At 37.9% G+C, this 10822-nt stretch overlaps 1 long non-coding RNA gene and 1 pseudogene across 1 annotated transcript; both read left to right on the top strand.

Annotated features, from left to right (window-relative positions):
• Nucleotides 1-1213: 1213 nt before the first annotated feature.
• On the top strand, nt 1214-2619 carry LOC112183857 (annotated as a pseudogene).
• A 5364-nt stretch (nt 2620-7983) lies between these two features.
• LOC121051803 lies at nt 7984-9683 on the top strand. Its single transcript, XR_005807043.1, has 2 exons — nt 7984-8498; nt 8766-9683. It is a non-coding gene; the product is annotated as an uncharacterized LOC121051803 (long non-coding RNA).
• Nucleotides 9684-10822: the final 1139 nt, after the last annotated feature.

Below are 10822 nucleotides of genomic sequence, written 5' to 3' on the forward strand. Positions count from 1 at the left end.
ACGTATTTTCAAAAAGTTTGGTACATCACTGTCATAGTTTGGTACATCTTACGTTAAAGATCGAAGATGGAACATCATATTTTTAAATACAATTTTTTGAAAATGGTAATTGACCTACCATTCATAGAATGGCAACGATGACCCATTCTTTTATAAATTCCAATGATTTATTATGTCATTACATGTCTATAATGAACCATTAAGATCGTTTCACATGTGAGTATGGTTAGAGCAATAAAGAAACTGACACTTCAGAAAAAGTAATCATATCTAAGATTTAAGATTGTGCTCAACTCCCTAAAAAGCCAAAAAAATTATATATATTATTTTGAGTAACTGATTCTATAATAATCACTGAACTACTTCAATTGATGCATTTATATATGCACATTGCTCTTCAATTGTTTGATTGTGATATGTTTAATGGCAATATTTTTTTTTTTTTAAAGGGGTGCTATACTAGAGGATAGTGGATCAGTCCAAATTGATTCTGACCTCATGGTAGTGTTCGTATACTCAACAATGGATCAATATGATCCAAATCGGAGAGCAATTAAGTGTTTCCTTTCATTATTCAAACACGATGTTGATCAATATACTAATTTGGTAAGTTAATTGACCATATGGATTTGACTATTTGAGTTGATGTGATAGCACAAAGGATCGAATATGAACTTAGTTATCAACATTTGGCTTTGCACATGCAGTGACAGTGACAGTGATTTTTTTATTTTTTATTTGTAACTTTTATTTTTTGAGTTGTTAATTGTAATGTCCTCAATAACGGATAGGAGTTGTAGGACACTAGGACTTGCGAAATTCCAGAGTTTCAAAACACTTCTGGAACAAAGAAAAACTCAAAAAGAGAAGTGGCAATAGGTCGTTATCAGTACTTGCTCTGTGCGCTCTGAAGAAGTCTGAAGCATCGAGTATAGTGCAGTGTAGAGAAGCAATGTGAATATAAACCCATTACTTGCAATGAAGGGAAATCCATTCATCACTTGTAGTATCTAATTTCTCTAATCCACTCCTATCTCTCATCTCTTTTAAGGGTTCTCTCTCTGATCTCTCTCTCTCTCTCTCTCTCTCTCTCTCTCTCTCTCTCTCATGCAACAATTTAAAGCCGTAGAGCTGCGACTGAAAAAACATTGATCCTGTTGACATGTTTGGTTCAATGCAACATTTGACATTTATCTTTATTTTTTTTGCAGTGATGGACGGGAAGTGTAAGTTTTGTCAGTTCATCTTCAGCGCAGATGATGAGAAAACCACGTTTCAACACTTGCAGTCTGAGCATGGGAAGCTTCTGTGTACTGTGTGCAACGAAAGTTTTCCCTATAAGGAACACGGTGAAACTCTGGAGTATCACTATAATAGTGTGAAGCACTGGGGCTTCAACTTTTGTAACAAGAAGAAATGCTTGAACAGAATCTTTCAGATTGGAAGCAAGCACAAATGTGTCCACCCATTGCCGAAGAAGCCCAAGCAGAGGAAGAGGCGGGGAAGGAAGGAAGAGGAGGCGAAGGAGGAGGAGAACGAGGAGGAGGACGAGGACGATCAAGATGAGGCGGCCGGCACAAGTAACAATTAGTGGTCGTCTACGGTGTGCTGCAACAGTTAGTGATTTCTGTTAAATTTATGTTTAATTTATGTTTCGTGTTCTAGTATCTATGTTCTCCTAATTAATCAATGAATTTTAGTACCTTGGGAGTTAATCGATGTGTGTTTCTTGATCTTCAAATCATTTTTTTGGAAAATCAAGTCATCTAATATATTTTTCTGTTCACCTAGCCTTGACCTTGAATGTCAAAGTGCACCCAAAAGTAGACAAATTTCTTTCTTCACCCAAATGACCCTCTTGATGGCTTTCTGTGATTACTTGGGGAACTGTATAAAGGATGTGGTATCAGCTCCTAGACTTAGTTGCCCTCCTGTTATGAGAATAACAGCTACAAAAGATGAGGAGGATAATGAATTGGAATATGGAGTGCCATCTTCGATCTCACCAAAAATTATGTTTGCTTCTCTCGATACCTTTTGCATTGCATCCTATCTTATGCTCAGAATGAAGGTGTCTCTGAAATTTGGGTTTAGACATTGTATCTGGGGTCCAGCAAACATACCATCTAATTAAGCTTCAATTTTGCTCTTTCAATTCTTATCCAACTCCTGAGTTTACAACTCCAAGTTTTCAGTACCACACAGCGTTCAATGGTGTTGCATTAGGCATTGTATCTGGGGTCCAGCAAACATACCAGCAGTTTCACCATGAAGCCGTTCCACGTATATTTAAATCACAAATAATAATTCCTTGCTTTATGGGAAGAAATGTTGGTTGGGATACCAACAATACTTATTTTGAAGTTCTGTAGTAAAGCTCTTGCTAAATGCATTCTTCCTGTGGTAAGCTACACCTTAGGCATCCCAATAAAATCAAGTAATGGGGAAAAATCAGATGGGTTGAAGCACTCAGGTTATCTCCAGAAGCTGTACCTTTTCTCCAGCCAGGACTCATTTGATGTCGATGCTAGCATAAGATTCATTCAATATATATTCTGGCCTTGCATGGTCGGGTAGATCGATCTTGTTCCTTCTGTTTTCTCTCAGCTAAGCTTGTAATGCCTCATTCTTATAAAAGTTATAATCACTATGAATTACACTTCCGATGGGAATGTGCCAAGTATTCACTCTTGTAAATTATATAAATGCAGTGTGAAAAGAACTCCATTTTTGCCTAAAAATTACCTGAAAACAACATTACTTCAATTATTACATCAAACTGTCGCAGCTTTTACTTTTGTTGAAAATCAATGTACATGTTAGCTATTTTGGTACATCTTAGGTTAGAGAAGGAAGATGTAACATAATATTTTAAGGAGAAAAATTCAGGTACCGTCCTCAAATTATTCTGCCAATGCTAATTTGATATCCGAACTCTCAAAAGTATCAATGTGATACCCAAAGACCTATATTGGTATCAACGTGATACTTCCATCAAAAATTTCTAACGGCTCTGTCTGTTTGCTGACATGGCAAGCACGTGGGCCCTATGTGATATTTTTATCAGGGGCAGAATAGTCTTTAACTACTAACTAATTTTAAAAAAAATGAAGCACAGAGCTCCATCTGCATCTCTCTCTCTCTCGATGATATCCATCAACATATTTCAGAAAACCATGGCCACGAAGGTAGTGATGCATCTTGCAACTTGACCCATTTCTGGTAATCAAAGTGCAAACAATCTAGTCGACTCCGCCATCGTCCGCAAGCTCCAGTCATTAGGTTTCTCGTCCTCCGAACACACGCCGACCTCGACCTCACACGCTAAAATGAAGTTAAGTCCTTCTTCGCTGCCAAAAAACCCCAATTCTTAATCCTCGCCGCCTCTAAAGTCGGCGGCATCCATGTCAACAACAACTACCCGGCTGACTTCATCACCCTTAACCTCCAAATCTAGACCAACGTCATCGACACACCGATTCGGAGTCAACAAGCTCCTCTTCCTTGGCTCCTCTTGCATTTACACCAATCCCAGAGAAAAGAGACTAATGCTCATTCTTTCATCGAGTCAACCGCCTTCATCGACCGTGAACCCTCCCTCAAGTCCCTCCTCTCCCGCCTCAACCTTGTCGCCAACCCCAACTCCTAATCCCTGCCGAACTCCGCTTCTCCTGTCACCCTCTGCCGTTGCCCGCCAACCCAACCTATCCTCTTTAATTTCTCAGCATCCAACCACCAATCTCGAAGAAGCGGACCCCAGAAAAAGAATTTTAAAAATAAAAAAAATTGGTGATGAGATTTAACATCAGGGTCATTTTGGTCTTTTCTCTCTCTCTCTCTGTTTTTTTTTTTTGACTTGTTTGCCACTTCAGCAAACAGACGGAATTGTTAGAAATTTTTTACGGAAGTATCACGTCTTTGGGTATCACGTTGATACTTTTGAGAGTTCGGTAATCAAATTGGCCTTGGCAAAATAGTTTGGGGACGGTACCTGATTTTTCTCTATTTAAAGTGGTAATTTAAAAAAAAAAAAAAAAAAAAAAAACAAAGATAACGTACCATTTCATAAAATCAAATTGATTTATCGTGTCATCATCTATGATGAACCATTAAGCTAATTAACATATATAGTAGGTTATAGTTTGGGTCCTTGACCCAAAGCCCCAAAATGAGTAAAATTATCTCACTTACCCCAACAACAGATTTTTGTTCCCACTTACCCAATCTAACGTAAAATGACCAATTTGCCCTCAACTCAATTAAAGAATTACAACTACATCCATTGTCCTCTCTCTCTAACTCTCTGTCCAACTCGCTGGTTCTCTCTCCTCTCTCTCTCTCTCCAGCACGTCGACAAAAAATACCTTCGGTTTTTCAACGCCGGCGAGATTCTCCATAACGATGTCGTCGGAGGCGAGGATGTGAGTGATGATCGAGATCGACCTCCTCGGCGGTCCATAACGACCTCATCGGCGATGAAGGCTTCTGCCTCCCCGGGGTCCTTGCCCTCCGGTTTCTCTCTCTCTCTCTCTCTCTCTCTCTCTCTCTCTCTCTCTCTCTCTATACCGTCAAAGCTCCGGAGCTGGAGGATAAATCAGATTGGAACTCGCCCAACCCGACCCGTCGTAGCGCAAACTCATCGTTCTCAGTGGTTGAGGTCGACGAACACTGGAGATTGCTTTTGGTTGACTCAGCTTCATCGGCGACGAATTGGATTTCTGTCTCCGTTTCGGAGGAGTAGCATCTCCGGCTGATCTGCTGAGAATAAGAGAAGATGTGGCGGGGGTGGTGGTGGAGCTCCGACGAGGTCGATGGCGACATCAATCTCTCCCTCCCCAGCGAAAGTTCACCAACGAGCCCACCTGAGGCGGTTTTCCGGTGAGATCGAGCATGGCTTCACGGCTTCATAGCTTCACAGAAGGGAGAAGGGGTGCCCAAATAATTTCATCACCTTCCCCGGTGACAAGTACCTCTAAACAGCTCAATCAAGCCGGTCCTTCTTTTTTCTTTTCTTTTTTTTCTCTATTCTTCTTTTTGGCCTTTTAATGAGAAATTTTGATGATATAAAATGTAAATTATTGGAGTAACAAGCTACAAAATGGTGTTATGCCAAGGGAAATACAGGTCTATTAGGGGACAATATACGTTTTAAATTGACGTAATCTCCTCTCTTTTTTCTTTAATCAAAGTTTTATTTATGCAATTATAGGAAAATTAGTTCCCATTTTAGGAATCGAAATGTCTATTGGGGGGCAATACATGGCTAATAGTCGTCTATTAGGGGGCAATACATGGTTGATAGTCGTCTATTAGGGGGCAATAGACTATCGGGGCAATAGGAGTCTATTGGGGGGCAATAGGGGGTAATAAAGGTCTATTGGGGGCAACAAAAAAAAAACCTTTCCGGTGAGATTTTCAGCAAATTCAGGTGGGCGGAGGTCGGTGACCTGATTCCGGAGGCCGGTGACCTGATTCCTCGTAAGTTGGCCGGATTCCGGCTGCCGGTGACCGAAATCCGGCGGCCGGTGACGGGACTCCGGCGAAGTCCCCTATGGTTTCTCTCTCTTCCATTCTCTCTCTCTCTCTCTCTCTCTAAGTAACAAAGGTGAGGGTAAAATGGTATTAAAAAAATATGAGAAAATTAGAAAAAAAACCCAAAAAATGAAGCTCCTTTTAAGGGAAACCCAATCATATGTTTTCTTTTAATCTACACCCATTCACATAATTAAACCTGCCGTATAGGTTTTAAGTCTATAATTAAGTTTTTTTCTCTTTTTTTAGTTTGACTATTTTACCCTTCACATCGAAGAAGGAAAAAATTCCTCAAATATAGGTGTTTTTTTTTTTAATTTAAATATGGCATCAGTTATAAACACAAATTAGAATTTAATATCATCAATTTATTTTTCCTGATTTAAAAGCGATTACTTGCCTTAATTATTGCATATCTCTTCCTTTTTTATTTGACCTATATATTTGCCATTTTTTAGTAGATATGTTTGTGTAAATAATCCTATTATTAAATATGTCAACGTGATCAATTGCCTTAATTATTATATGTAACTGATGCCATATTTTAGGAGATATGTTTGTGTAGATATTCGTTATTTAAAAATATTAATTGTCCTAATTATTGTATATCTTTTCCTTTCAGATTTGATCTTTATATTTGCTATTTTTAAGTAGACGTGGTTGTGTAGATATTGCTATTAGATTTCGTAGATTTCTCAATCTAATTAAACATCCTTTTGTGGAGGTATTCCTATCATGTAGTGATTAAACATCCTGTCATCAAGGTATGTCATTTTGCTTTTTTTTTTTTTCCCTTTTTTTGAATGAAATTTGATTCCCCATTCCAATAGGCGTAGGTATAAAATCAATATTCCATGTTCATTAATTTTCCATAATAGGGTCCATGTTCTTTAGATGATGGAGGGTGCAATCAGATCAAGCTTCACTTCAGTAATTTCAGCCCTTAACTCGTCGGTCATAATACGTCCAAACTTGAGAAGGTCGCACCTAAATTCCAGGTGGGTGTACTCTTTAGCCATCAAAATTAACTTGTAGTATCTATTGAGAAACAAGAAGATGAAACAAAAACCTGCAATCAAGAACTTGTATAGTCTATCATACTTACTCAATATCAAAAACCTAGAACCATCACAAAACATTTACCTCTTCGTCAGGAGCACACACCTTTTGAATAGATAGCAATCACAATACTCATCAACCGTACCAATCAGATATGCTGTCGAACACAGGCAACCCACTAACCTCTGATTGTGCAATCCATTTATATCACAAGCTTGTAGAGATATTGACACCAGCTTTGAATGTGCAGATTACACTTTTCAATGTGAAGTTACGTAACCTCCAACCCAGAGGAGAATTATCAATTGCTGAAATCAAGGGTTGAGTAATTCTGGGCGACGTCTATGGGCAGCCGTTTCATGATCGACTTCCATCAACAACATTACTGGATTTTATTATCAATCCTATTTAATAGGTGAATGGGAATTTGATAGTGGCAGATTCAGTAATTCTTAACAACATTGGGTTTTATTATTTAGTCTATTTAATAGGTTTTTTTATTTTGCATAAATCTAATTAATTGGTTTGGGTGTATATTAAAACACTCTTATGGATGGGTTTATTCTAAAAGAGGTGTGTCAATTTGGGTGTAGAATCAAATTCCCCAAAGAATATATATATCTTAATGAGGTATTAGAGAAGACCTCCTTAAAGTGTTTTGGGTAAGAGGAAATTAAAAAAACTTAGTGGGGTAAATGAGAAAAAAAATCTCTAAAAATGGTGTAAATGGACAAAAACCCTTATAGTTTCGCAGGTGCGTACGTACCATGGTTCGAGCAATAAACTGATGGGTACATTGTGATCAAGTACATTGGGGATTTTGGGGTTCATGAGAAAGATGATGTGCAACTCTTTTGTTATTACTTTGGAATCTTAATCCTCTTTTGCTCTAGATCACTACTGGTCTTTCTCTCCCTGACTTTATAACCAAATGTATATACTAATAACCAAATCATTAATTAACTAAATAACCTAAAGGAACCTTTAAATTAATTAACCCTAAACCTTAAAATACATCGCTTCCCTAGAACTCTAGAAGTATAAGAAGATCATTCCATCATAATAATTAGATGAAAAAAATAAAAGCTAACGTTTAATGCATCAAGTCTTTGTTTAACAGAATCGATATCCCAAGTTCAAAAAAAAAAAAAAAAAACAGAGGAAAAAAAAAAGTGGTGGAGCATCCGGTTTCCTAACTTGAACAGGTCAGTTTAATTACCTAGTTCTTGTTGGATACAATAGTTGTGTATGAATTCCCAAGTGATTTTTCTAACGCAAATAGGTTAAGTTACCAAATTCTGATTGGACACAAGAATTCCGTATAAATAAGGGTGGAGATTGCAACTTCAGTCTACAAGAATCAGAAAGCAAAGCTCAGTGGAAATAAATCCGAACCAAATAAACTAGTCGAAAAGAAAAGTACAATTTTTTCCTTGATCGAGGACAATAGTCTCTTTGTCGGTCAAAGAATTTAAACACCTCCCAACTAGTTAATAGTTACCCCAAGACGAGAGAGAGAGACAGACAGAGAGAGAGAGGGAGAACACCGACCTACATACCTGCCTATCCGACCTTCATCAGAATTTTACCTTCAACCTTCTTACAGAAACCTTTTCTAGCTAACTATTAAACCCAGAAAAATAAAGAGCCAAAGGTAGATCCAGCTTGCCAACTTTAGAATCTAACTGAAGAAATTGAGCTCAGATCTCCAGACAAACCAGAAAACCAAGGAAACGCAGATCTGTGCATGCTGAGAGGAGCTAAGCTAGCTAGTTGTGGTCCAAGGCAGAAACTATAATTATACTGCTCGAAGTCTTCACCTTCTTCTACCTCTTCTTCTTCGATCTGCGTCTTGTTGCAACGTCAACCTTATATTCTACTTGGCTGGAGAGTCTTTATGGAGCGGGGTATGTTTTCTCTTCATGCTATCAGAATTTTGGCGGTAGATACCAATTAACTAAATGATTCTGGATGAAGGTAGTTACGTGCTGCATATAATATATCAATTAACGTCTTCCATAAAATTAAGTTTGTTTTAGTCTCTCTCTTTTTCATTTTTCTTGAGCCTTGATAAGCTCGTGGGTGTGGGCCAATGATCATTACGAGCGGTTGTCAAAAAGCTCGAGGTTCTTCTTTGGTCTATCATTCTAATCAAATTCTTTCGTCTTTATCAGATTGGAAAAATTTGCCAAAGCATCTTTTGGATTCAGTTGCAGAAAAACTATTGAAACCATTAGACTATTTGGGTTTCAGCTTGGTTTGTAAATCATGGTATTCTGTAGCAAAGGATAATAAAAGCAAACATGAAAGGATGACAGGTCCAATGCTGTTGTTTTATTCAGGGAGAAAACACTATTGGAATTTCTACGATGTCATTAATAAGAAGGTCCTTAAGTTCCAAGCAAAAGTGCCGTGGAAGCCACTTGTTGGATCTTCAAAAGGATGGCTAGTATTTGTGCATAGGAATACTGAGGATAGTAAAGTTTGTTGGACGCGGCGCTTTTCCAGATTCTCATGCTACCAAGAGATATATCTTTGAAGGAGAAGACAATAAATTGTTGATGGTCCAAAGGTACATGGAGTATAGCGAAGACAAACGAGTGACAAAGAAATTTAGAGTTTTTGAGTTGAATTTTCAAACGGGTGAATGGACTGAGAAGAACACCTTGGGTGGAGTTGCTCTCTTTGTCGGAGATAACTCTTCAATATGCGTGTTGGCTTCAAAAGTTTCCGGATTTCAGTCAAATTGCATATACTTCAACCATGATTGTGATTATGTAGGCGGTGGTGACGAATATGATTTTGGTGTTTATAACGTTGAAGATCAAAGCTTCCCAAAAACTTACACTAACCGCGTTAAGAAGATCCTGCAGATGAGTTATCCACAACCGATTTGGGTTAAGCCGACTTTGTCTTTTCCGTTGTAAAGAGCCTATGCCACTTAAGTTCTTTCCATTGGATGAGGATGAGGAAGAAGACGAGTAAGACGCAACAATGAGTGGTTGTTTACGGTTGTTATTGTTGTACCAACTTTTTTTTGTAATGTAACTTTGGTCTTAAATCTTAATCAATAGATTGTCTTTCTGTTTCAATTTCTGCCTCTATATCCATTGGGTTTTCCACCTACCGGTCATGATGATGGTCCTTACGATTTGTTTAATACATTGTTCACTGAGTCTTTTGATAGATCCGTTTACAGATTGATTGGTTTTAGGCGAAGGGTTGTGTTGGAAGAAAATCCATGAATAAATTGTGGTCTGAATGTCTGGGTCTATAGCCTCCAAAAAGAAAGAAACAGAATAATAGTGGATGTTCTTGTAATCAATTAGATCGTTATTCCTAGCTGCAGATTTATCTGCAATCAGATTGGCATTTTACATAGAAGGGTCTTACTATTTAAACCCAGCAAATTTCTAAGTGTACCCGACATTTTAAATATTATCTTATATTTTCTGTTTTACCCCGGTTTAAATAAATCCAACAAACATTCTCCATCACCATCTTCTAGGTTGCGAAATTGGAACTGTGAAACATCATAAGTACACAGCAGTGTTGAAATCTTTAGTAGCAGCACTTGGTGTTGGGATTGTTGGCTGATCGAGTTGGTGGTTTGATGTAACATTTAGACTTTAGTCGTCAGCTTGTGTGTAACATCTGTAAGCTATAGTGACCTCATGTCAATGTACATCAATTGCTCATCACATGCATTAAGATGATGATGATGTATGACATTATGTGAGCTAGATAGAGTTAGATATGTTGAGCATAAAAGAAAATCAGTTGGGAGAATTTACCTAAGAAATGGGCAAAAAAAATAAAATGAAAAGATCAGAACTTAATAGGTAGCTTAATTAGGAAGGGATGCATGAGTTAAAGGCTTAAAGCTGAAGGAGAAAATTAGCTCCAAGCTAGATTATATACGGAGCCATTATCTAGGCGCTTATATGCGGGTTTTAACGTTATATTCATGTTTAATTATTGAGTTCGTTTTCGATTTCTGTTTACACTTTTTTACATATAATGGATACAAAACTATTAGAAGAAAACACATAACCCTTTAAGGATTCTCTCTCCTCTCTCTCTCTCTCTCTCTCTCTCTCTCTCTCTCTCTCTCTCTCTCTCTCTCTCTCTCTCTCTCTCTCTCTCTCTCTCTCTCTCTCTCTCTCTCTCTCTCTCACTCACACACACTTCTTTACAAAATACATCGAATTGCATATGGGAAAGAACAAAG

This window comes from Rosa chinensis, chromosome 2 (assembly GCF_002994745.2).
Source record: "Rosa chinensis cultivar Old Blush chromosome 2, RchiOBHm-V2, whole genome shotgun sequence".
Taxonomy (NCBI): Eukaryota; Viridiplantae; Streptophyta; class Magnoliopsida; order Rosales; family Rosaceae; genus Rosa; species Rosa chinensis.